This window comes from Capricornis sumatraensis, chromosome X (assembly GCF_032405125.1).
Source record: "Capricornis sumatraensis isolate serow.1 chromosome X, serow.2, whole genome shotgun sequence".
Taxonomy (NCBI): Eukaryota; Metazoa; Chordata; class Mammalia; order Artiodactyla; family Bovidae; genus Capricornis; species Capricornis sumatraensis.
The window spans coordinates 105,165,967-105,192,031 of NC_091092.1; the positions used below are offsets into that span (position 1 = coordinate 105,165,967).

Consider the following 26,065-nt stretch of genomic DNA (forward strand, 5'->3'; position numbering starts at 1 on the left):
TAACTGACTCATTTGAAAAGACCCTGATGCTGGGGAAAATTGAAGGCAGGAGGAGAAGGGGATGACACAGGATGAGATGGCTGGATGGCATCACTGACTCAATGGACATGAGTTTGAATAAACTCCGGGAGTTGGCAATAGACACGGAGGCCTGGTGTGCTGCAGTCCATGGGGTTACAAAGAATCGGACACAACTGAGCAACTGACCTGAACTATGTAGATCAAGGACCCTGCTAAGCACTTGATACATACACATCATCTAATTTCCAGCTTGCAACTCTGTATGGCAAGCATTATCATCTCCATTTCCATTTTTATAGACAAAGAAACAAATTCAGAGAGAAACTTATTGAAAATCACATGGCTAGTAAGTGGGAGAAATTCTGGAGACAGACTGACTGGGTTCGAATTTTGGCTCCTACTAGACATGTGACCTGGGGCAAGTTGCTTAACCTCTCTGTTGCTCAGTATCATCTTTAAAAATGGGAACAATAATAACACTTATCTCTTACAGCTGTTGTAAGCATTAAATGCATTAATATCAATAAAATACCAAGCAATTGCATTGCTTAAGAGCTATGTGGTTGTATGTGAACTAAATGAATAAGACAGCCTAACTCCAAAGCCCATGTTCTTGACTATTATGCTATCCTGGCAGGATGCAGATTCTCAGGACATGGAGAGAGAGAGACCTAACCAGCCTAAGTACTAGGAAGTAGCTAATATATTAGGCAAATAATCATCCATTCATTCACTTATTCACAGATATTTACTGAGTACCTCTATATATGTGTGCTAGGCATTTTCCTAGGTAGTGGAGATAAAAGCTATGAACAAGACAGCTAATGTTCCAGCTATCCCAGAGCTCATATTCTAGTGGGGAGATAATCAACTAAGTGATAGACAAATATCTAAATCATGTCAGGTAGTGATAAGAATTATGAAAATAATGAAAGCAGGATCAGGGCACAGGAAGCTGTGGAGGTAGGCTGTGGGGAAAGGGCAAGTGTGTGCTACTTTAGAAAAAGAACTCAGGAAAAGCCTTTCTGATGAGGTGACATTTGAGCAGAGGCCTGGATGTGTCAGGGAAGGAGTCAGGTAGTAATCTGGAAGACAAGCCCAGGCAGAGAAAATAGTGAGAAAAGCCCGCTCCTTAGAGCTGTGCTGAGTTGGGAGATGTGGGCTATCTTCAGAGGGAGAGGAGATCTGGGGCAGGGCAGTGGTCTTCAGCAGAGGCGATCCCCAAAGTGGGCTGACAGTTGAAGGCCGCCTCCTGGCTGCATTCCCAGCAGCCCAGAGAATAAGTGTTTCATTCCTTAACGGCTTCCCAGGTGTCACAGTGGTAAAGAATCCATTTGCAATGCAGGAGACGTGGGTTCAATCCCTGGGTCAGGAAGATCTCCTGGAGGAGGAAATGGCAACCCACTGCAGTATTCTTGCCTGGAGAATCCCATGGATGGAGGAGCCTGGCAGGGCTACAAATCCCAGTCCATGGGATCGCAAAGAGTCGGACACGACTAGCACACACGTGCACACACACACACACGCCATCTGGGTGGCACATCCCAGCTTACATCACTCTGTTTGTGCTTCAGTTCCTTGTCCTACCGTTTGGCTTAACTCTTGGAAAAATGGATCTTTATCACCAAAGAATATATGCTAAACATTTTGCACATTTCATCAAAGTTGCTGTGCAAAAGCACCAAGGTTGAAATGTTACTTCGGATATAAGTAGCTCCAAAGACAATGTAAATATTGGAATGCTGATTCCCAAATAACACAGAGGGAAAGAGTGAAAGCCTAAATCTGCCAGTTCTCTGGAAAGGAGTACTTGGCATATGGATGATTTAAAAATGCGGCACCATGGATCCTTTTGCAACTTGATAACACATCAGCACTGCCCACATGCTCTAGAAACCATGTGAATAAAGAAGGCTGTCATTAGAGCTGAAAATTACTTTGTGATTTTAGCAATGGTTTGCTCCTTAGGCCAGGTTCCGATTTCCCAGTTTCTGAATTCTAACCAGTAATTGCTGTTATACTGTGTTGGGGTGATGGCTGCTGGAGATTGTGGCAAGAAGATAGAATTCAATTCTCTCCCTTTGAAAGCATCTTAATTATGATTTGAGCAGCATAGGAGCCTTCAACCTGATAAACTGAGCAGCCATCTCCATAGCAGAGAAATAAGCTACTGTTTGACCCAGAGAGTGAGCTTTCGACTGTTGTTTGTTGACCTGAGCCAAGGGAAACGAGATGACAGATTGGACAAGCAGCACATCATGCAATTTATGCCCTTCACGGACTGTCAAATATTAATTTAACTTAATTTTAATCATTGCCATCTGGTGCTTATATAGAGCATCAGGCCCAGATAGATATTTCCTTATCTTGAACTGGGGAATAGTGCTGTGTCTTGGCCTGAAGCCATGTCCAGGCACCCCAAGGAGGGAGGCAGGAGGAACGTGGGAGGGGAGCTTTGTACCGATGCCAGACAGGCAATCATGCCCAGCCCCCGAAGCTGTAAATGGGACCTGTTGTTGGTGCTGGTTCCATCGTGGGTTGGTGGCCTCTTCTTCTGCCTCCCCAGTCATAGAGATATAAAATGCTGAATCATGTCTTTGAATACCTGTGAGAGGGTAACAGACAGGAAGGCCAGGGGTCTCCAAACGGAGGAAATAGGCTGCAAGTGTCAGACATTTTTATCTCTCTTAAGCCAGTAGGAGGAAACAAACTAGTGATTTTTTTTTCCTTCTCTATACAAATTTAAAAGGAGGTTTCTCTTAAAATACTGTGTTGCCATAATGACACCTGGTTTCGCCTGAAGTTAACTATTCTCAAACCTTGAGTTAACCAATGCATTTTTCTTATGGAAATGTTTGTCTTAAGCTCTGTTAATGTACTATGCATTTACCCCAAACTCTGTATTTAAGTCGGTTCAGCCTAATGGCTCAGAACCTACTTGACAAACCAGCGTGTTATACTCAGATATTGTTCCCCTAATCTTTGTAAACAAAACTATTTGTATGGTAATCTGTCCTTCTACAAGATTCAAGTTAATCATTTTATGGCCCAGGATGAATCATTTGGTGCCAAGATTATCCCAAAATGCATCTTATGGGTGAGGGGCCTGGTGCCATTCTGAGTTTTAAGACATTCCTTTCTTTATTAACAGACTGCTAGGATGGACAGGGAGGCCTGGCGTGCTGCAATTCATGGGGTCGCAAAGAGTCGGACACGACTGAGCAACTGAACTGAACTGAACTGAGTGACTATGTAACATCCAGCTGAAGACTAGCAGGGGGGTACTCTTTCTGCCTCCTTCTGATGCCTCTGTCAGAAGCTTTCTCTATCTCCTTTATACTTTAATAAACTTTATTACACAAAAGCTCTGAGCAATCAAGCCTCGTCTCTGGCCCCAGATTGAATTCTTCTCCGGAGGCCAAGAATCCTGGCCGTCTTTTCATTCAGCAACAACCTTTCATCTGGACATTGGCAAAAGGGACTGGCCGGGGATGGTGTCTAGGTGAACTGGGACATCTGACTGTGGCTCAAACTTCTTGAGCAGCCAATGGGATCGATAGTCACATTTAATCTGTTCATGAAGTAATGACTAAGCATTGACAATGGGGATAAACACTGGGATCAAGAGACCTTTGAGTTTTCATCACCTGTGAGAATTTGTGACTCTTTGTGTCAATCACAGTGCCAGGCCCAACAGGAAATAAGGAAGAAGTATAAGGCAGCAACCCTGCCCTACAGGTCACCTCAGTCCCAGAGGGGATTCTCTTTTCTTCTCAGTCCCTAGACTGAACCGCAGGTTACAGGTGGCTAGTAAGGGGTAAAAGGACTGCCAGTGAAGTTCCAAGGGAGTAGGAGAAGTGACATGGAAAGAGACATCCTTCATTTTTCTTAAATTTTAATTGCTCAAATGCAACGTACAATAGCTTGATACTTACAAGGCAGGAGGGTGCCATTCATCAAGCCAGCTCTGGCTTCTGGAGACAGTGAGTCCTGTTCATTGCTTTGTGGACCAAGAGCACATAACCTACTTGAAAGAGGGGGAACAAATTTTCCTTTTTCCTTTGAAAATAGAAACATGTCTTTAATTCCTGAGTTTTTGGAAGTAATTTTTTTTAATTTTTACAAAATTTTATTCAAGTATAGTTGATTTACAATGTTGTGTAGATTTTTTATGTACAACAAAGTGACTCAGTTATACGTTTATGTTCTTTTTCATATTCTTTTCCATTATGTTTTGTCACAGAATATTGAATATAGTTCCCTGTGCTATACAGTATGACCTTGTTGTTTTTCATCTTGTATATAGTAGTTTGCCTCTGCTAATCCCAAACTCCCAATCCTTCCCTCGCTCACCCCTCCTTCCCCTTGACAACCACAAGTCTGTCCTCTCTCTATCTGTGAGTCTGTTTTTTGTTTCATAGATATATTAATTTGTTTACATTTTAGATTCCATGTATAAGTGAAATTATATGGTGTTTGTCTTTCTCTTTCTGACTTACTTCACTTAGTATAATAATCTCTAGGTCCATCCATGTCGCTGCAAATGGCATGATGTTACTCTTTTGATGGCTGAGTAATATTCCATTGTTCGTGCTTATACCACATCTTCTTTATCTATTCATCTGTCAATGGACATTTAGATTGTTTCCAGGTCTTGGCTATTGTAAACAGTGCTGCAATGAACATAGGGGTGCATTTATCTTTTTGAATTAGGATTTTGTCTGGGTATATGCCCAGGAGTGGGGTTGCTGGATCATATGGCAACTCTGTTTTTAGTTTTTTGAGGAACCTCCATACTGTTTTTCAGAGTGCTGCACCAATTTACATTTCCACCAACAGTATAAGAAGGTTCCATTTTCTCCATACCCTCTCCAGAGCTGGTTATTTGTAGACCTTTAAAAAAATGTTTTTAACTGAAGTGTGGTTGATTTAGTGTTGTGTTAATTTCTGCTCTATAGCAAAGTAACTCAGTTATACACATATATGCATTTTTTATATATTTTTTTCCATTGTGGTTTATCATGGGATACTCAATATAGTTCCCTGTGCTATGGATTAGGACCTTGTTTATCCATTTCAAATATAATAGTTTACATCTACCAATCCCAAACTCTCAGTCTACCCTCTCCCACTCCCCCCACCAGCAACCACAAGTCTCTGCTCTATGTCTTTGAGTCTCCTTCTGTTTTTGTAGACAGGTTCATTTGTGCCATATTTCAGATTCCACCTATAAATGATTTCATATGGTATTTGTCTTTCTCTTTCTGACTTATTTCACTTAGTATAATAATCTCTAGTTGCATCCACATTGCTGCAAATGGCATTATTTCATCCTTTTTATGACTGAGTAGTAATGGCACCCCACTCCAGTGCTCTTGCCTGGAAAATCCCATGGACGGAGGAGCCTGGTAGGCTGCAGTCCATGGGGTCGCTAGGAGTCGGACACGACTCAGTGACTTCCCTTTCACTTTTCACTTTCATGCATTGGAGAAGGAAATGGCAACCCACTCCAGTGTTCTTGCCTGGAGAATCCCAGGGACGGGGGAGCCTGGTGGGCTGTCATCTATGGGGCCGCACAGAGTCGGACACGACTGGTGACTTAGCAGCAGCAGCAGCAGCAGCAGTATTCCACTGTATATATACACTACATCTTCTTTATCCATTCCTCTGTTGATGGACATGTAGGTTGTTTCCATGTTTTGGCTATTGTGAACAGTGCTCCTATGAACATTCCGGTGCATGTGTCTTTTTGAATTCTAGTTTTGTCTGGGTATATTCCCAGGATCAGGAGGTAATTCTAGCTTTAGTTTTTTAAAGAACCTCCATAGTGGCTGTACCAACTTACATTCCCACCAACAGTATAAGAGGGTTCCCTTTTCTCCACAGCCTCTCCAAGCATTTGTTATTTGTAGACTTTCAAATGATGGGCATTCTGACTGGTGTGAGGTGGTACCTCAGTGTAGTTCTGATTTGTATTTCTCTAATAATTAGCAATGTTGAACATCTTTTCATGTTGGCAGTAATTTTAAATACATGCTCATTGCCAAAATAATTTGGATAATGTCGGAAGGTAGAAAGTAACAAATTGGTCACAGGCAGATACAGACCACCATTAACATTTTGGTATATGTCTTTACATCTACACACACATGCACACATGCACACACTCACAAATGAGATCATGTTACAGATAATGAAAACCAACACCCCTTGCTGGGTAATTCTCTTTGCCAGCCAGATGGTAGCATGACCAGAAGAAACATCCAGGGGCTTCAAGCAGGAAAAGGGAGAGTGGCATTGCAAAAGCTGCCACTTCAGATTTCAAGGCTGGATGTTCTTTCCAGCACAAGCTCTGTCAGTCCAACCCAACTCTTGGCAACCACCAAGGGCCAGCTTGCCAGCACTTCTGAAATAGAAGGCCACCTCTATTCAGAATGTGAATCTTGTTTCTTTCTATGAAACATTACATTTTTCCCCTTGAAAATGAACAGAAAGCACTTCTCATCATGGAAGGCTAAGGGGCAAGTGCAGGCTAGAAGAAACATTTGCAAGAGTTAAAATGGAGCATGGTAAGGAAAGAAAACATCATTTTATGCCTTCCTTTCTTGACTACACAGATTTTCTTTATTACGGTATGGTTGATTTACAATGTACATTAGTTTTGGGTGTACAGCAAAGTGAGTCAGTTATACATACATCCACTCTTTGTAAAAATTTTTCCCATATAGGCAGACTTTTTTCTTTTGGTTAAAAGAGAACACTATTCCATACAGATCCCATTTTGAATCAAAATTAAAAGGATATGTGTTGTCCCAGGTAAGGAGGTAGTTGAAACTGTCTCCTTGGGGGAACTCGACTCCCTTCTGGAGAGTGACTAGAGAACACAGGCCCACAGAGTCAGACTGTAAGAGCAGTGGTAAAAGGAAGCCAGCCAGGCCTGTTTTGATGGAGAAGGGGAATCTTATATCAGTGGGAAGCTGGGCTGGACTTACTTTCTATTCTTCTGGAAGCTAGAACCAGAATAAAAGGATCAAGCCTATTGTGAGGCAGGCAGCTGACACAGGAGACTAGAGAAGATAGAGAAGAGAAAGCAGTGAAGGCAGCTCATGTTAATTTAGCACCTACTATATGTCAGAAGTTGTGCTCAATTCCTTGTATTATACCATTTAATCTTTACAGTATCCTTAAGAATAACATTCTTAAGGATAATATGACTAGTGGTATTTTATAGTTAAAGAGAGTAAGATTCAGAGAGGTTAAGTAATACTTCTGCCCTGGTGGCTCAGAGGTTAAAGCATCTGCCTGAAATGTGGGAGACCTGGGTTTGATCCCTGGGCCCGGAAGATCCCCTGGAGAAGGAAATGACAACCCACTCCAGTACTCTTGCCTGGAGAATCCCATGGACGGAGGGGCCTGGTAGGCTCCAGTCCACGGGGTCGCAAAGAGTCGGACACAACTGAGCGACTTCACTCACTCACAAAGTGAGTCAGGTTCAAACTCTGACCTGTTTGGTTCTCAAGCAGCTCTGTTTTTCCACATCATACTCTGAAAATGGAACGTGTATCCCTTATGAGCTAGTGTGGTCCTGGTAACCTGGGTGGATTTAAGCAAAGACTAGGTGATCATTTGTCAGAGACATTCTTAAGAGGAGATCCATGTATTGGTATAGAACTGGAACACACAATTTCTAAGAATCTTTCCAGTTGCCTCTCCTAATGAGGCCTCTCGAACTAAAATATATCATGACTGCTTATCTTCTAGGACATCTACTATAGTCATGATTAGAATTACTTTTTTTGACTAGGGCATCTTCCTCAGAGAAAGCCACTTAAGATATATCCCCGTGAGTGTTTGCTTGGAAGACTAACTCTAGCACGTATTGTTGGCACCCTACCCAACGCTTAGCACTCCCACCCCCCACCCGTGCATGCCCATGGGATTCTGCGACAAGCACCAAACTCTCCCCCTGAGGGGGCTTTCTTTTGGTTCTTGAAAGGTAGGCTGGAAGTGTCAGAAACTTAGCATGCTTGGGAGCAGTCTACAGCTAATAACAGATGAGATTTGCAAGATAAATATTTTGGCTTCCTTGTACTTGTTTGAAACACCTCTGAGGTATGCCTCCTTGAGTCTCCTGGAGTTCCCCAGGAGGCCTGAGTCCTAGTTGCCCATAGGAGTAACTTGCTCTTTAACATGCTCTATTGATTTTATTCCCTTTCTTTGTCTCATTTACCCTCTCACTTACTGGTGCTTTCAGGGACCATCACTCAGGCCAGTTATACTCAAATCCTTATCTCCTGGTCTGCTTTTGCAGGAATCCAAACCAAGATACCAACATTATTTACCCATTAGCATGGGCTTTCACAACTTCAGCACTACTGACATTTGGGGCTAGAAAATTCTTTGTTGGGGGAGAAGCAGTGCTTCCTGTGCACTGTGGCATGTTCAGCAGCATCTCTGGCCCACTAGATGCCAGTAGTACCCTCCCCCTAGTTATGACAACCACAAATGTCACCAGGCATCGCCAAATGTCATCTAGGAGACAAACTCAGATCCACTTGAGAACCCCTGCTTGTCTGAAGTGTCCATGGGAAGCACAGAGAGAAGAGGCCTTACGAGGCAGACCTGTTAGGGTAGGCTGTTGCCAAGCTTCTCAGTGAGCTCTAGAGTTTAATAGATGGCACAAGTGGGATGAAGAGGAGGCTGTATGTGTGTGTGTTTGGGGAGAGAAAAATGATGAACCCAGTCCTTCTGTGCCTGGTGGCAGGTGTCCCTTGTCCAAAGTAGAGGAACAGCTCAGAACTAAGTTGTACTTGTTTACAATTCCTTTTTTAAAAATGACAAGCACACAAAGACAGTTTTGCTGTTTGTGTACCATCTGTTTTCAGGTGACTTCAGTTTGGATGACAGGTCCTTAAGCAGTCATTTCACAGCCTCTCAGTGTCTGGACTGCTCATGCTGTTTTGACTTTTAAGTAGTTTTGTGCAGCTATTTAAAAAATCAATATGCAGTTTCAATATGGGGAATGATGTCCATGAAAGTAGAGGGTTCAATAAAAGATGCAAATGCTTTCTTAGTTGGAGAAAACATGCAAATGAGACCCCTGAAGAGTGTTACAGATTTTCAGATCTGGGCTTGCCTGGTGGCTCAGTGGTAAAGAATCTGTGTGCAATACAGGAGACACAAGTTCAATCCCTGTGTTGCAAAGATCCCCTGGAGAAGGAAATGGCGATCCAGTATTCTTGTCAGGAAAATCCCATGGACAGAGGAGCCTGGCAGGCTATAGTCTGTGAGGCTGCAAAAGAGTTGGACATGACTTAGCAATTAAACACCAAACAACGAAAAGGAGATTGAAGGATAGGTGCCCAAAGCCCTGTATTCCCTGTAAATAGAAGTAGCAAAGAGGTATATATTTGGGTTAGAAACTATGATGAAGTCTTCATTTTATCCACTGGATTCCTGGCTAAAGGTACTAATTGGGGTTTCTCGTTTCTGCTGTACTCCAATACCTTCCAAGGTCAAGTGGGGAAACAATTTGGTGGTGGATACTGTCTGATCCCTGCCCAAATCCTCAGATGTGCTCCGCACCTAGCCCAGTGTGCTTTTCTCTTAATGACTAGCACCCGTGACCTTCTTCACTGTTCCTTTGGGCTACTGAAGTTGCCTAACCTGTACACAGACCCTGGAATCTATATCCACCTAAAGATACCCATAGCCAATAGATGGGAGTATAAAAGTCCAGTTCCCTTGCCTCATGTTGAAATAAACTTTAGGTATAATTTATGCTCCAAAGCTACACTGTGGGATGATTCTGAAGCTGAGCACTGCCTAAAATTGTAACTTTGCTTCTTGGATTCCTTTCTCTTTCCTGCTTCACCACTGTCTTTTGGTCTCTCTGGGAGCACTTTCCCAATAAATCTCTTGGATAGGAATTCTCATCTCAAGGTCTGCATCTGGAGAATCTGACCCAAGACATAAACATTCCACAGTCTACATTTGAGTGGTAGAAGGGGAATTCTACCATTTGCATGGGACGTTCTGTAATCTTATCCTCTCCTGTTGAAGAAGGAATTCATAGGGCCTGGACTCCCTCTTAGGCCTGTTCATGCTGATCATGCTCAGCCACCTTTCCAGTGGACTCTGAACTCTGTGTTTAGTGCCTATGAAAACAACAACAGAAGGATAAGACCCCCTCCAGACAGGGGAACCTTGAAGATCGTATCTAGGTTACTCATCGCCTGAGAGAAAACACACACTAATCACCCCTTCCTCCAGACAGGCCATAAGTTTTTTCTATATCTATCAGAGTGTAACCTCAGATTTATTGATTATTGGCTGATTGTTTGACTGTTTGAGCACATGAGCACATAGCACGTGAATGATGGGGTTATTGGGATTGTATTTTCCTTGTTTTATGTAAGTCTCAAGGAATTTGGAGTGGTGGGTTCGGACACATACACATGGGGTATAAAAGATTTTCACAAATGCTGGTGGGGGTCCTTGGCTAAGAGGAGACTCTGCCTTGGGCCCACCGGTGTAATAAACTGCACTCCACTATCTGCATTGTCCTTCTGAGTGAGTTTGTTTCCCGGAACGCATGGCTACAACACTGTAAAGTAGGCATTCCTTAAATGTTTCTTGCTGTAGTGACCATCTTGAGTTGGAGAGCTGAGAACAGAAATAGACCTCTACCATCTATGCACTGCTCCCCTCCCTCCACAGCTGGCAGGGCCACAAAGGACCTCAGGAGGTGTTGCTGAATCTCACTTAGCCCAGGGAAGTCAGAGAACCTGGCTTTGCTCATGCTTTAAATGAATTTGATCTTGACACCCAAAGCTGTGCCTCTATGCTTTCATAATTGAAAGGACATCGCCACAGAAAGACAAGTGATTCAGCAGAACAGGTCTGTAGTGAGGAAAGTGTGTTGTGTGTTAGTTGCTCAGTTGTGCCCGATTCTTTGTGACCCCATGGACTGCAGCCCATTGGGCTCCTCTGTCCATGGGATTTTCCAGGCAAGGACACTGGAGTAGTTTGCTATTTCCTGATCCAGGGATCGAACCCAGGTCTCCTTCACTGCAGGCAGATTCTTTACCAACTGAGCTACCAGAGGAAGATAGTGAGGAAATGTGGATCAAAAACATATTGGGATATGCTTTTGATACAATAGGGCTTGACAGGGCCTCTATAATCTTATTACAAAATCTGATTGATGACACAGCACTATTTTGGGGGGTGCTTTCTACTTGTTTGGTCGTTTTTTTTTTTTTTTTTTTCTCATCTATTATGTCATTGATCCCTTGAGGTATGCTTGTGAAATGTTAACACTGACATTTTATAGGCGAGAAAACTGAGGTCCACCCAGAGAGGTTATGCTACCTGCCTAGTGTTACACTTGTAACAAGTGGCAAAGCTGGGATTGGAGCCCACATTACTCTGATTCTGACAACTATGTGCTTAACCATCCACCAGAGTAGTTTCCACACTGGCTCTCCTCTCTCTGAAGTGATGAGGGGAAGATTTATAAACATTTGCACAAGGCAGAAAATGATCCCATCTGAGAAGGTTTATATAGACATTTTTCTTTTCCAAGTAAACGTATGGGAAACTGAAATATATTAAATGAGCCTGACGTCCTGCAATATATAAAGTATGTTATATGGTGAGGTTTTCTCCAGGCTTTGCATTTTCTTGTTACAAGGTCAATACAATGATTAATGGTTTATGCACACGGTAGGAAATGATCATTTTCTTTGCAGTTATTTGGAAGGTATGGCATCTAGTATAATTTCTCTATTTGGGAATGTGCTAGGATTGTTCTTGGATTTGAATTTCTGTTTTTTCCCCTCCTCTCCACCCCCAGCCTCTTTTTGGCCGGAGAACCAAGGCCAGAAAGGCTGCAGAACTACTCCTGTTTTACCCAGTAAATTCCCTCCAGGTTTGAAAAATGTGCTATTCTTGAATTCTAACTGTTTTTGCAAATTTCAAATGCAATATGAGACCACTTTGGGATGACAGCATTTCATGAAAAAAAAGTGGACGATATATCCTCTATTTAGATACAGAATATGTATTCATATTTTAGCTTAAGCAGTAAAAGGAGACTGCAGATATCTTTTTGAAATTTTAAGATGTCAGTTTTCAACAACAGAGATAGTAAAATTGGAAAGTAGCTGCAAAACAGTGGATTTTTATTTTCATTTAGACCTAGATTCAAAGTTTAGAGCAAAATTCACTTCTCTGGGGTTCAAATATTGTTTACCCTGAGTAGAATATGCCTTCCTGTTTGACAGAAAACACATGAAAGCATTCTAATTGTGCAACAGCCCCAGGCAGGTGGTATTTCGGAAAATAAAATGTTAAGCATGGAATCACAAAGCTGGAAAAACCCTTATGAAAACATCTAGTTTTGCCCTCATCTTCTGAGAATGACTAACTCATCCTGTAAGGGATTTTTTTTTTTTTCTATTTTGGTAGAATTTATACGTCTACATTTTCATCTTTAATGCCCATTTACATGACGTGTGTCAGTTAATGGTTGAATATCTGGGTAATCACAGGAAGCCACCAGTACCTAAGAAAACTGAGGAAAAGTTACAGGGCTCAGAATAGCCTGGAGTTAAAACACCCCTCCAGATCCTCCCCACCATTCTGTGCAAAACAAAGAACTCTCTCATCCAAAGGAAAAAAAAAAAAAAGGACATTAAAGTTGATTACACCCAGCTCCCAGCTGGTCCAGCCTCTGGCCGATCTCCAGTATTCTTTGCCCCAGCCCCTTAAGAGATAACTACTCCGAACAACCTTGGAGAAGAACAGGCCCCCTTAAGAGTAGATTCCCACATATATGCCTATATATACTTATTTTCTTGGGTTAGGGCAGCAGCTCACTAATCTGACTGCTGCCCCTTCTCGCCTCATTAAAGGTGATCTGTTCCTTACCCTATAAAAACATTTGGCACATAATCAGTATTTAGAACTTTTAGTAGAAGGAATAAAAGGATCAACAAATGAAGAAAATGAAGGCTGAACAGTAGAAATGGGATTCTTACTGTTCTGATTAATTCGTACTGTGTCTTGTAAACGCTACCATTTCACATTCCATAGTGTGGATTTTGTCCTTTTCAATCACTAAGTTGACTATGTAATGTATATTCCAAACAAGGGCCCTTTTGAGTGTGAAAGGGGGCATGCTATTTTTTAATTAAATAATTAATTAATTTAGGGGGCACTATGAATATCAGGACAGCAAGACTGCTCTGGGCAAAGTCAACCTCTCCATCAGGGATCAGGAGCAGGGGGAAATCTATTCAAACAGGCTCTAAAATAAGCAACAAACGAGTGTTAAGTCACAAATGAAGATTGGAAGAGGTTCACTATCAATTCTTCTGAGGTTGTTACCTTGGACGTTCTTCTCTCATATTGGAATTATGGAAAGAAATGGGTCAAAATGATAAAGACTCCTTTCCAGTAACTAGGAAAGATAGATCATCTTCCCAAAAGCTAGAGTGAGAGACAATGTACCTGGATGCCTCCTGGATCAGTCTCTTCCTCCTTTGGATGGAACAATCTGCATGCTCCCATCCGGGTCTTGCCTCCCCCCTCCTCCTGCCTCCCACCACCCTCTAGCCCCACCCCTTCAACCACAACTTCCGGCACAATCTTCTGGACTTATCCCCCACTTCTGAGACCAGCCTCGCAGCACAGTTTGTGGAGAAGTCCTCCTGCCTGCTAACCATGAGCACCCAGATCCAACAGGGTTCTCCTGAGATGGAAGCAGCGGCCAGCCGCCTGATCAAACTGCACCTAGAGGTCTCATCCACCTACCTCTCCATGAGCGTTAACTTTGAAGGCAGTGGAACGGCTATGAATGGTGTGGGCCGCTTCTTCAGGGTGTTGGCTAAGGAGAAGCAGGAGAGCGCCCAGCTTCTCTTGAAGATGCGAAAGTCCTGGGGTGATGGCACCCTGGTCCAGAGTGGACAGACGCTGTCCCCAGAGAAGTGGAATACCAGCGTGGACGCCATGGAGGCCGCCGTGGCCCTGGAGAAGAGCCTGAACCAGGCGCTTTTGGATCTGCATTCCCTGGGTCGTGCGAAGGCTGATGTCCAGCTCTGCGAGTTCCTGGAGTGCCGCTTCCTGGAGGAGGAGACGATGCTCCTCAAGAAGATGGGTGACCACCTGGCCAACCTGCGCAAGATAACCAGCCCTCAGGCTGGGCTGCAGGCCGGGGTGGCCGAGTATCTCTTTGAAAAGCTCTCCTTCCAGTGCGACTAGGAGCCTCCGAAGCCCGCCTGCGTCGGCGGGACCCCTCTGCCTCCCCTGGCCTCGAGATCTCCGCTCCAGCCCTTCCTCCAGCCGGGGCCGCAACCTGAGACAAGGCACCAAATGGCAACAAAAAAGGTTCTTTTTGCAGAGGCGGGGAAATAGATTGTAAGAAAAGTATTTGAATAGCGTGTATAATTTGTAGTCTGCTTAATTCTCTAGATTATCTAAAGAAATGGTTCCTAACTTGTGTGTATCACCTGGGTACATCGAGTATCTGACAAAAAAACCTGTGTTTTTCTCTGTCAAGAAGATTCAGATATTGTTGAAACAGCTATTCTGAATATGTTACAGAGAATTTTAGGGGTTTCAGGACTTCTCTGGAGTCACTCTGGGTACTGGCTTCAACTCTCTTGTTCTAAAACGTATCTGGCTTCACCGAGCAGAGAATGGAGTACCTGGACCGTATTATATTGTGTTCCCCTCTCAACCCCCAGACTCGTGATAAAATCGTTTTTCCTGATTTTCAAGTTGCTGTGATGCCATCTGCCTGTGTCGAAGAGGAAATTCATCTTTGTGTCTCCCATTAGGTTGTTACTGAGAACACTGATTATTACATCATACACTGACCTCTTCATGAAGCCTCTTAAGAGAAATTTCTTTCTGGTCTTAATAGTAGGAATAACAGTGCTTTGCTTGGGTAATTGGTTTGTTTTTGTTTTATGGACACTAAATGATGTAACTAATTAAGTTTCCTTTTCTGACTGCCTGCTAAAAAGGTTAGACCGATATTTGTGGTCCATCCAGAGCAAAGGAATAGGATTGTATAAGCAATTTGCATAGTTTCCTTTCTGATTCTTATGTTATAATTACTTAGTGTACTTTATGGTTTCTTTCAAGCCACCTTAAACCCTTTTAGAACAAGGTTATGTATAAACAGGTAAATAAACTTTAAAATGCAGATTTTAAAATGGCTCTGTGTTTGTTTTTAGTGAAAAGAGAAGATAACTTTAAGGAAGCACTAAGAGAGCCAAAATGTTTAGAATGGAGATGGGTCAGATGGAGGTTACATTCCAGAAGCCAAGAGAAGGAGAAACAGTAAAATGTAGCACTCTTTTAAAAATGTGTTTCATTTTTCTGGTGAGTTGTTTTCTACTAAACCATTATGTTTGTGTCCTGCAAATAGCAATCTAATAATTGTGTATTATTTTCCTTGCACTTTGAAATGCTGGAGTTATAATTTGTTCTCAAACCACAGAAGTGGAAAAAAAATCAGTTCTTTTCCTACAGTAACTTTCCTTCCCAGAGCAGGAAGACCAAAGGCATATTATCATTTCTTTTATCTTAGAAGGGTCAGAGGCATAGGAAGAATATTTTACAGAGATTGGGACAGCTATTTTGCTCAGTTAAGGAGAAAACCTTATCTTCCTATTTTTGTGCAAAATCTTTTGATAAAAAAGAATGTACTGGAAAAGTCATTCCTACAGAAAAGAGTTTTGCCCATTTGCTGATGATTAGTTAGTTGTAAGAGGCATAAGGAAGCAGCTAATAATTTTCAACTTTAGATTAAGACTCGGATCTCCATACTTAAAGTATATACTTAAAATTATTTTAAAATTAGCACTCATATAACCACTGAATGAGAAACGTCATTCTCATTTATAAATCTGAATCATTTCTCACTCATAAATCTGAATGAGAAAAAAACACATAACTATTAGACTGATTGAAAGACTATATTTGGTAGATTATTTGGGAATAAAGATATAAAATTTTGTTTCCAAATAATGGCATATTTGTCACACCTTTACTTATATGGGTGTCTTTTAACATCAAGAATGGGGCTATAGGAGAAAGCTTTATTAGAGTCTCCCAAATAGGCTGAATTATTCTTTGACAAACAATTACTGAAAAAACAAGTGGCTGGTCAGACAACAAATGATTCAAAGACATATGGATGAAATATTAGTTTAGCTTTTAAAAATGACTTTAGGCTTCTTAGAAAATACATTTATAGAAAATGAGGATTTGATGACATTAAACTTATGGAGATTAACTTGGAAACAAATCCCATAGTGATTTTCTCTTGCTAACCACTGTAGGTATATGTGAGTGTGTGTGTGTTAGTGCACTTGCACAGAATTATAACAACTGATTCCTTTAGGCTATGGCTAAATTCCTTATACCAGCCTTCAAGGCTTGGTCTACCATGTCTAATCTATTTTTTAAATGTAATTTTCCACTACTTCCCTATTATTGGAAGTTTGGGGAGTCCCAGTTGCTTTCCTTTTGTCCAAGTTCAAATTAATTAGGACACAGGAAGCCAGATGGAAATCAAGATGGCTTTATTGGTGGTAAAACCAAATTGGAGTTGTGTTAGGGCTTCCTATTGCCACATCCTGAATTAAACTCAAACCACCCAGTTCTGGGAACAGAAGCGGAAACAGAAAAGAAACCAGGCTGGACTGGCTGGAGGCAGGCTCAGCCTTTTCTGCTAACTCCATGGAGACTGGAATCTAGGACAGTACTGGTGGCCCAAGGGAAGTGGAGAGGACGTGGTAGGCCCCATTGCTTTGTTATTACGGTGACCTGTACTATGGCTAGTATGCACCAAAAAAACACCAGGCTCTCAAAGTTCTCCACCTTCATTCTAGTAACCCCCTGTTAGAAACTGAAGTGGAAGTTTCCTCTCTTTATAGAGTGTGAGGCTGAGGAATCCTGCAAATGACTGCAGGAGCTCTTTGCCATAGCTGAAGCTCTCAGTTTGCCATCCCAATGCCAGCAATTTTCATGTGGTTCCCTTCGCCTGGAAAGCTCCTCATACTCATCTTCACTGAATCAAACTCAGTCTGTTTTTCAGCCTAGTTCCAGTCTGCCTCCTGTGAAATTTCCCTGACCAACCCAAACCAGTCATCTGACATGGATTCCACTCCTTCTCTTAGTTGTCTCTTGGTTGTATCCACTAGACTATGGGCAGGTTGGAGTCTGAAAGGCAGAAAGCATAATGGTTGAGCAATGAGCTCTGGACCAGACTACCTGTATTCAGATCCTGCCTCTAACTCATCTTGGTCTAGTCTGTTCACCTTTGTTGGTCCCATCTTCTCCTCTGAAAATCTGGATATGATCAAAATAAAGATGATACTATCCAACTCAAATCTTTTTGTGTGTGTGTTGGGGGGGGGGGTTGTGGCTCAGATGGTAAAGCATCTGCCTACAGTGCGAGAGACCTGGGTTCAATCCCTAGGTCGGGAAGATCTCCTAGAGAAGGAAATGGCAACCCACTCCAGTATTCTTGCCTGGAAAATCCCATGGACAGAGGAACCTGGTAGGCTACAGTCCATGGGGTCCCAAAAGAGTCGGACAGGACTGAGTGACTTCACTTTCTAAATGAGATAAGCCATGTAAGATCCCTAAGGCTCAGCACATACTAAATGCACAATAATTGTTAGCTGTTTCCATCACCTGATTGTCTATCCCAGTAGAGCTTAGTAAAGAGCTATGATAGTAACATCTCAAAATAAACTTGCTCCTAAGTTTTAGGCAATTAGATACCTTTCAATTCTAGAATCCTCCTTAATGATCATTGAAAAGAGTGGAAGTCACTCAGTCGTGTCTGACTCTGCGACTCCATGGACTATAGCCCGTCTGGCTCCTCTGCCCTGGGATTCTCCAGGCAAGACTACTGCAGTGGATTGCCATTGCCTTCGCCAGGGTGTCTTCCTGACCCAGGCATTGAACCCAGGTCTCCTGCGTTACCGGCAGATTCTTTACCATCTAAGCCGCCAGGGAAGCCCTTAATGATCACTCCTCCCTCTACACAGGCCCTATGTATAGAAGTGAAATGTAGAAATTTGCTTATTTCTTAGATGTGACATTCAGTACGCAGGAGGGGAAAAAAAGAAAATGAAGAAGGACCGCTCTCTTTAGCCAAAGGAATGGAGCCACCTTAATTAGGACCTGGGATTATTTGTTTTAATTACCATTACTGCTTAAAGGAGGCCTAACAGCATCTTAACCTCTCTCTCAGGAAGGACAAGCCACACAAAGGGTTCATTTCAGAAACTAATTAGCTGCCAGCTGCTACTCTCTACATAGTTCCCAATTCTTGGGAGTCTTCTCTGCCCACTCTTCCCACCCACACATTCTCCTCCTTATACTTTCTGGTAGCCTAGGATGTGTCAGCTTGAGGGAGCAGGCGCTGAATAGGCACAGTCAAAAGTCCAGGCATCACTGAAGCCTTGAACTTCTTTTCTGTTGGGAGAGCCAACAGTACTTTTGGAGTACTATGTAGCTGACTCTCTCCAGAAAGATGTACAGTCTTAGAGGATTAGGTTTAAAATGCTACTTATTTAGAAAAGGACCACATTTTTACTACATTTATGTCATGTTATTTATCTCTATAAGCAATTTATTCACCTTGATGGATAATTTATTCTTCATGATAATAATGAAGCTGGTACTAATTCATGAAGGTGGGAGAGGACACACATTAGGAAAGAATTTTGTATTAATATAAGGTTTCAGCTGAATATAAACACCCCAGGAAGCAAACATCCTCTTCAGATTTTAGCAATTCTGATGGCTAAATTAGGGATCATAAGAGAAAGCAGAGAAAAGCCTGGATTTCATCGGGAGACCTCAAAGGGCCCTCACCTGCATGAGGTGTGTTAGGTCAAAGTGTGGGAGATGTGGGTAGAGGCAGCCATTCTAGGATTTAAAATCAAGTACATATTCCTGCTAAAAATTCATACCCTGAATCTAATAATGAGAAAACATCAGATGGATCCAAATTGAATGGCATTCTACAAAATATCAGGGACTTCCCTGGTGGCTCAGACAGTAAAGCGTCTACCTACAATGCAGGAGACCCAGGTTCAGTCCCTGGGTTGGGAAGATCCTCTGGAGAAGGAAATGGCAACCCACTCTAGTACTCATGCCTGGAAAATCCCATGGACAGAGAGAAGAGCCTGGTAGGCTACAGTCCATGAGGTCAAAAAGAGTCTGACACGACTGAACAACTTCAGTTTCACTTTCTACAAAATATCTAGCCTATAATTCTCAAAAGTGTGAAGGTCAAGAAATTAGGAGTTTGGGATTAACAGGTACACATAAAACAGATACCAACTGTATAGCACAGGGAACTATATTCAATATCTATAATAATAAAGATTTAGAAAAAGAATATATAAATGAATATATATATCTATTTTACTTTGCTGTACACCTGAAACAAACACAACATTATAAATCAACTATACGTCAATAAAAAAAAGAAAAAAGCAGAGAAACACTAAGGAGTTATGCCAGGTTAAAGAAGACTAAAAAACAAGACAACTAAATGATCTTAGATTGGACCTGTGTAGGGGAAAAAAATCTATAAAGGACATTGAGACGATTTCTAAAGTTTAAATATGGATGATAGATTAGATAATAGTATTGTATCAATGTTCAATTTCCTGATAAGGATAATTTCATGATATGTAGGAGAATGTCCTTGGTTTTAGAAAACATATACAGAGTACTTAAGGGTATGTGTTGTGTTTAGTCACTAAATAGTGTCCGACTCTTTCGTGATCCCATGGACCCGCCAGGCTCCTCTGTCCAAGGGATTGCCCAGGCAAGAATACTGAGTGGGTAGCCTTTCCTTCTCCAGGGGATCTTCCCCGCCCAAAGACTGAACTTGTGTCTCCTGCATTGCAGGCAGATTCGTTGCCCCTGAGCCACTGGGAAGCCCATTTAGGGGTATAGCTGAGCACAGTTTCTCTAACTTACTCAAAAATGGTTAGGAAAACCAGCTGGTGAATCTGAAAGAAGGGTAAACTATTGATGCAACGTTCCTGTAAGTTTGAATTTATATCTGAAATGAGAAATTTTCCTACAAAGTCAATCCAGATTGTTTAGACCTGTAATTACTGCATTTAGCATAGTTATACCAGAGAAGGGCATGGCAACCCACTCCAGTATTCTTGCCTGGAGAATTCCATGAACAGAGGAGCCTGGTAGGCTACAGTTCATGGAGTCCCAAAGAGTTGGACATGACTGAGTGACTTTCAACTTAGTTATACTAAGTGTTCAGAAATAATTTATTGGATGAATATTGTAATGTCTTTCAATGGCCCTGTGGACTTAGATTTCTAGTCACAGGACTTCATAACCAATTTAACTACCAGAAAACTCCAAATTCTTTTTTCCTTCTTGAACAGAAATTCTACACTTTCAGGTTTCTTATCTAGCTTTCATCCCCCAAAAGGATGTCAATAATTTTTTTTTTAAAGAGAGTAGCCAGAACATGGAGGCAAGGAAAAGGAAATCCTATTACTTGATCACTACACAAGTGATATTTCTGCTGGATTAAGTATTTTAATTTTCCAGACTTTATGGTTGATATCTTCAAAGAATAATCTGTAATACTTGCTTTTCTGGTGAAAAAAATTCTCTCAGCCATAATATGCCTTTAATACTATGCAGAGCTTCAGAATTTAAATTCCTGTCAACCTGCAAAGGTCATAGAGCAGGATTTTCACTTTCATTCCATTCTTTTCAGCTCTCACTCCATACCTGTGAACATTATCAGCACATATACATACTATAACCTTTCTTTTGGGCTCATCATTTCAAAAAATACATTCTCTGGTGTTCAAAACTTACCTGATGTTCACAACTAGACCTCAGTATTATTACAAGCTGGTCAGACTTTCACAGCCGGGCCATCTTGTTCTGTTGGACCTAAACAATCTCACAGAATACCAGACTCAAATAAAGTTACTCTGAGACCATGATAAAATGAAGCAAAACAAGGGCAGTTCATAATTTTTTCTAAGCACAGACAAAATCAAAGTCACTGTGCCTTTCACAGAATATCCAATCATAGGATTGTCCCTGCTATCTGACAGCATCTAATCTAGAGCAAATCTCTGCCTCTTGGTCCCTCCCCCAAATCATCTATCCAAAGCCCCAATCCTATAATAGTTTCTTCCTACATTCTCTCACTGAGACACCCCATAGTCCTCATGATGTGTGTTCTTTGTCTGCACTGAGTAAAATTCTAACTTGTTTTAGCTACAGGTATGTTTTAGGTTGTCTTTGACTGAAGGGCAAGGGCATGCTATTCTGGGGAATATTCTCCATTCAATGTAAAAATACTTGATAGTATTATTAGAAATGCCCGGAATAGGTATGTTCAGCCCCTTGTTTCATCTAATCAGGAAGTATTGATTGGTCATGTTCATTTATTCATTCAAAAAATACCCTATACCAGGCACTGAGCGAAGTGCTAACAGATGAAGAAATATTTATGACACCTTTTGCTTTCTCAATAAGCACACACTCTGGTAGGCAAGACTAACACAGAAAAACATACACCTCAGTACAGTAGGTAAATTATGTGGTGGAAGTAAGAGCCAGGTAGTAGCTTGCACAGAAAGGCAGGATTACTCTTCTTGGATGGGACGTGAAACATTTTTATGAAAGAAAAATTACTTAGCCATTCTCAAAAGTTGATCAGTATTGACCAGTTGGACAAAGGGAATAGAGGTATTCTAGACATTCTAAATCAAATGACTAGAGTGCTTGGAATGAGAGAGTGGACTGCAAAGAGAATTCTGGAAAGTGAGTCTCAGGAAGGCCCAGTTCATGGTGGGCTTAGTGGATTTAATCTCCCAGTAGCAAGGAGATCACCACAATTTATGGAGAAAACAATACAAAAACTATAAGCTGTGACCCATGCATTCAACAAGTTTACATTCCTGTTGGTGAAATGAAATTCACCCATGAGACAACCAGAGAGTAACACACACAATATAGAATTATAGCACGCACATCCTCTTCCTCCCCCCTGGAAGTTGCTTGTTAATAGTTCCCATTCAAGTCTTTGCCAGAGGGCTCTCTGGCCAGGGAGGCATGCTCAGTCTACATGTGGGAGGGTTCAGAAGTGCTGAGTGTTAACTTTTGCCACTTCCCTTGCAGTGACCTTTAACTGATAAGGAATGGAAATCAGTCTATAAACATCTTAGTGTTGTCAGCTCTTAGTAGGCCAATTCTGAAACATATTTTACACAATGTCTCAGAAAGTGCCCAGTGAGATTGAGCCCTGGTTTCTCGCAACAGTAACTCTTTCATTTATACATATTTTATCCATTTTCCTTCCTTCCTAGGATCCTTCTGAGGATCCGGCCTTTTTTCAGAACCCCAAACTAAGATAAAGATGAAGTACTAAATGATGTGTTACAGTCTCTATTGGCCCTTGGGACTGCCAGAGGAACCCATTCTGTCCTCCCTGTATCCTCCAAACAGTGTGGCTTACCCTTCTGTCCCCACAACCTTGCTCCGTATGTCACTCATTACTTTGCCCCTAGATACCTAGCAATCTATCTTCATAGCGTTGATGCTCCCAGGAAATTCAGTCTGTAAAGCTCCCACTCCCATGCAAAGCTGCTTTTATTCTGGTATCTGCTAGGGAGGCGATTTGCTGCCTTTCAACTTTCAGATAAAGCCATCACATTTTGGGGGCACTGAGATCATTGCCAGTCACTGTAGCTTCCTAAATATTCATAAGGATAACAGCTGGAGCTTAGTAAACACATTTTTCCAGAGAGCGGTCATTTGGAATTCTCTGAGTAATGACAGCCTTAGTACTGGGATCAGCTATAAATGTATTCATCTAAACATCAAGGTCATGGACCCACCGAGACTCAAGAAGAACATTTGAGCCTATTTCTCTGAAGCAAATAATAATGAGCCGGATGTCTATTCTTGAGTCAGCTCACATTCCAATTATTATTAACTGCTTGCATCAGTAAACTTGAATTTAGCATGACACCTGTTGCAAAGAGGATCACTTTTCTTTATTCCTGTAACAACAATTTAAATCTCTAGGAGCAGTCAGTCTTTGACATTGAATTTATTTCTATAACAGCATTGACTGGAAAATCTTTTTGACATGATGGGATAGAGAACTAACACAAACAAACAAAAAACTGGAATGTGACACATTTTCAAATGAATATCCAAAAGCTGGTAAGAATTATGGAAGTATGTATTACAATGAAATTTAATAAATTAGTAGGTTATAAAATCAGTGTATACATATAAAAGTCAATAATTGGGATGTGGTTAAGTGGATATATACATTTATTAAAAAGTACATGTTGCTGCATGTAAATTATACCTTCATAGTATTGATTAAAATGAATAAACTTTATATATAGAAGCAATAGCAAGTTGGAAAATATAATGGAAGACCCCACTTAAAATAACAAATAATAAAACAAAATAAGTAAGATATAATACCTAGTAGCAAACTTATTTTTTAAAACTCCAAAACCTATATGAGAGAAACTATAACACACTTCTGAGATACACAAAAATATACATGAATGGATAAAAAGATACCATATTCTGTTTAGGAAAATGTATTATTAGTAAGATGTCAATTCACCTTAATTTCTTAGTTCGCATTCTAACTGAATATTGAATAATATCAAAGAATAATTATTATTATTGGATGTGATAATGGTATTGCAATTATATTAAAAAGAATTAGTATCTCTTACTGATATATTTTGAAATATTTATGAATAAAATAATATGGTTATCTGGGTTTAGCTTCATAAAACTCCAGTGGTGGAAAGAGGGGAGAAGTGGTTGAAGATATAGATGAAATAAGATGACCCTGTGTTGATAAATGTTGAACTGGGTGATGGTGTAAGGAGATTCACGATACTACCTCCTCTCCTTACTTTCCTAGATGTTTCTAAATTTTCATGTCAAATAGATAAAGAAAGTGTAAAATAGCCTGTTTTAAAATAAATCAAATTGTATTTACAGATATCACTAGAATTTTTCATTTTTCCTCCTTATAATAGTTGATCAGACAAACTGTACCTCAAAAATACGATCAGTATTTCCCAAAACCAAAAGGAAAGGAAACAAAAGGGAAAGAAAGGGAAGAAAAGGAAGGAAGGAGTAAAAAGGGAAGGAAAGGAAGGATGAGGACGAGGAGGGAGGGAGAGAGGGAAGGAAAAACATTTATATGACAAGTCAGGTTGGAATATATTTCAGGTTTTTCTTACTCTTAGAGATTCACAGCGTACATTAGCCAGTGATCTTACCCAAGTGAATATCTGAACTATCCAGAGAGTGATATTTTTTCTCTTATTACCTAGATCTGGGTGGGGCCCAGTCATCTGTAATTTCTAAAAGTTCCCCAGGTGATTCTAATGTACTTTTTGAGTGTGAGTCACTGTGAACATATCAAATGCCTAGAAAATGTCTTCAGTCAAGAAACTTACCTTTATATTTCCAAAACATGTGACTAAGGAATTCTTTTATTATATAACACTTATTAAGATCTCCCAGAACCAGGGGTCTGTAGTAGGCAGCAGAACACAAGCTCAGGCTTCCTTGAATGCTATCTAAACATCAGGAGCTTGAATTAGATTACCTCCAAGGTAATCTTTTGGTTGTAAGATTTGCAAACTGTAGGACGAGATCGCTAGGGGTAAAAATAACTAACTGTACATTTGTTGTTGTTGTTTAGTCAGTAAGTCATGTCCGACTCTTTGAGACCCCATGGACTGTAGTCTGCTAGGCTCCTCTGTCCATGGAATTCTCCAGGCAAGAATACTGGAGTGAGTAGCCATTGCCTTCTCCAGAGGATCGTCCTGATCCAGGGATCAAACTCATGTCTCCTGTGTTGGCGGGTGGATTATTTACCACTGAGCCACCAGGGAAGCCCAACTTGTACCTTTATATTCAGCCAAATGATTCCCCCAATCAATAATATACTGATAAATTTAAATGTACTTTTAGTCCATATTTTTGAAAGCTTTGTGTCTTCCAAAACTTCTCCCATATTTCATCCCCCACCTTTCAGCTTAAATCTGAGTAAGATTAGGAAAGTCTTTCCAATGTCTTTTTCACTTTTTAGTGGAAGAAATAGAATTTATGGCACTACCTTGAAAAATAAGCTCTGCCAATAGGATATTTATAGCTTTCAAAAAGAAAAGTTTAAGAAAATGACTTTTTATTGACCCTCCAATTAAAAAGCAAACATCAATGGGAGCAGAGCCCTTTGGGAATTAATCGTTGTTGCTAGGGTGACCAAACATTCTGGTTTGCCAGGGACTGAGCGGTTTCCCTGGACACAGGACTTTCAGTGCTAAAACGAGAACAATCTCAGACAACTCAGGACAGTTGCTGCCAACTGCTGTTTGAAAAGGATGGAGAAGGTGTGCACTTTTCCCCGCAGTTCGTTATGCAATTGCTTTTGTCTTCTGGACTGTTTCTACTCCTACCATCAGAGTGGATTACTATGGTTCAGTGTCATTCATTCCATTATTACCTTTTCTTGCTGTAGGAGTTAAAAGGCTGCATGGTTTTCAATTTTACTTCTATCCTCTCTGAGTTTTAATCTGTCATCCCATGGCAACAAGAGGCATAGAGAGCTGGAGAAATTATGCTTGGCTGATGTCCATTTACATGACAACTGTGCTACGTGTGGGCCGGGAGACAGGGCCGGGAGAGGCACACACTGAAGAACATGATGTTGACTGGGAGGCGCCCGACATAACTTTACTCATCATTGTGCAATAAGCCAGCTGGTACCCAATTTGCATTGTCCCTTACTGATTGGCTGATTGATTGATTGAAATAAGTACAAAACCAAAAGTTTATTTTAGATGCAATAAAAAGAAAAATCTTACCCAATCCTCACTCCTAATTTATTCGTTGTTTACTTGGTTCTAAGGGCACCCAGTAGTGATCACACTGGAAAGTTAATGCTTTTCTAGTG

General features: G+C 41.1%; 1 pseudogene; it reads left to right on the forward strand.

Annotated features, from left to right (window-relative positions):
• Window positions 1–13,749: 13,749 nt before the first annotated feature.
• Window positions 13,750–14,286, forward strand: LOC138071828 (ferritin light chain pseudogene; annotated as a pseudogene).
• Window positions 14,287–26,065: the final 11,779 nt, after the last annotated feature.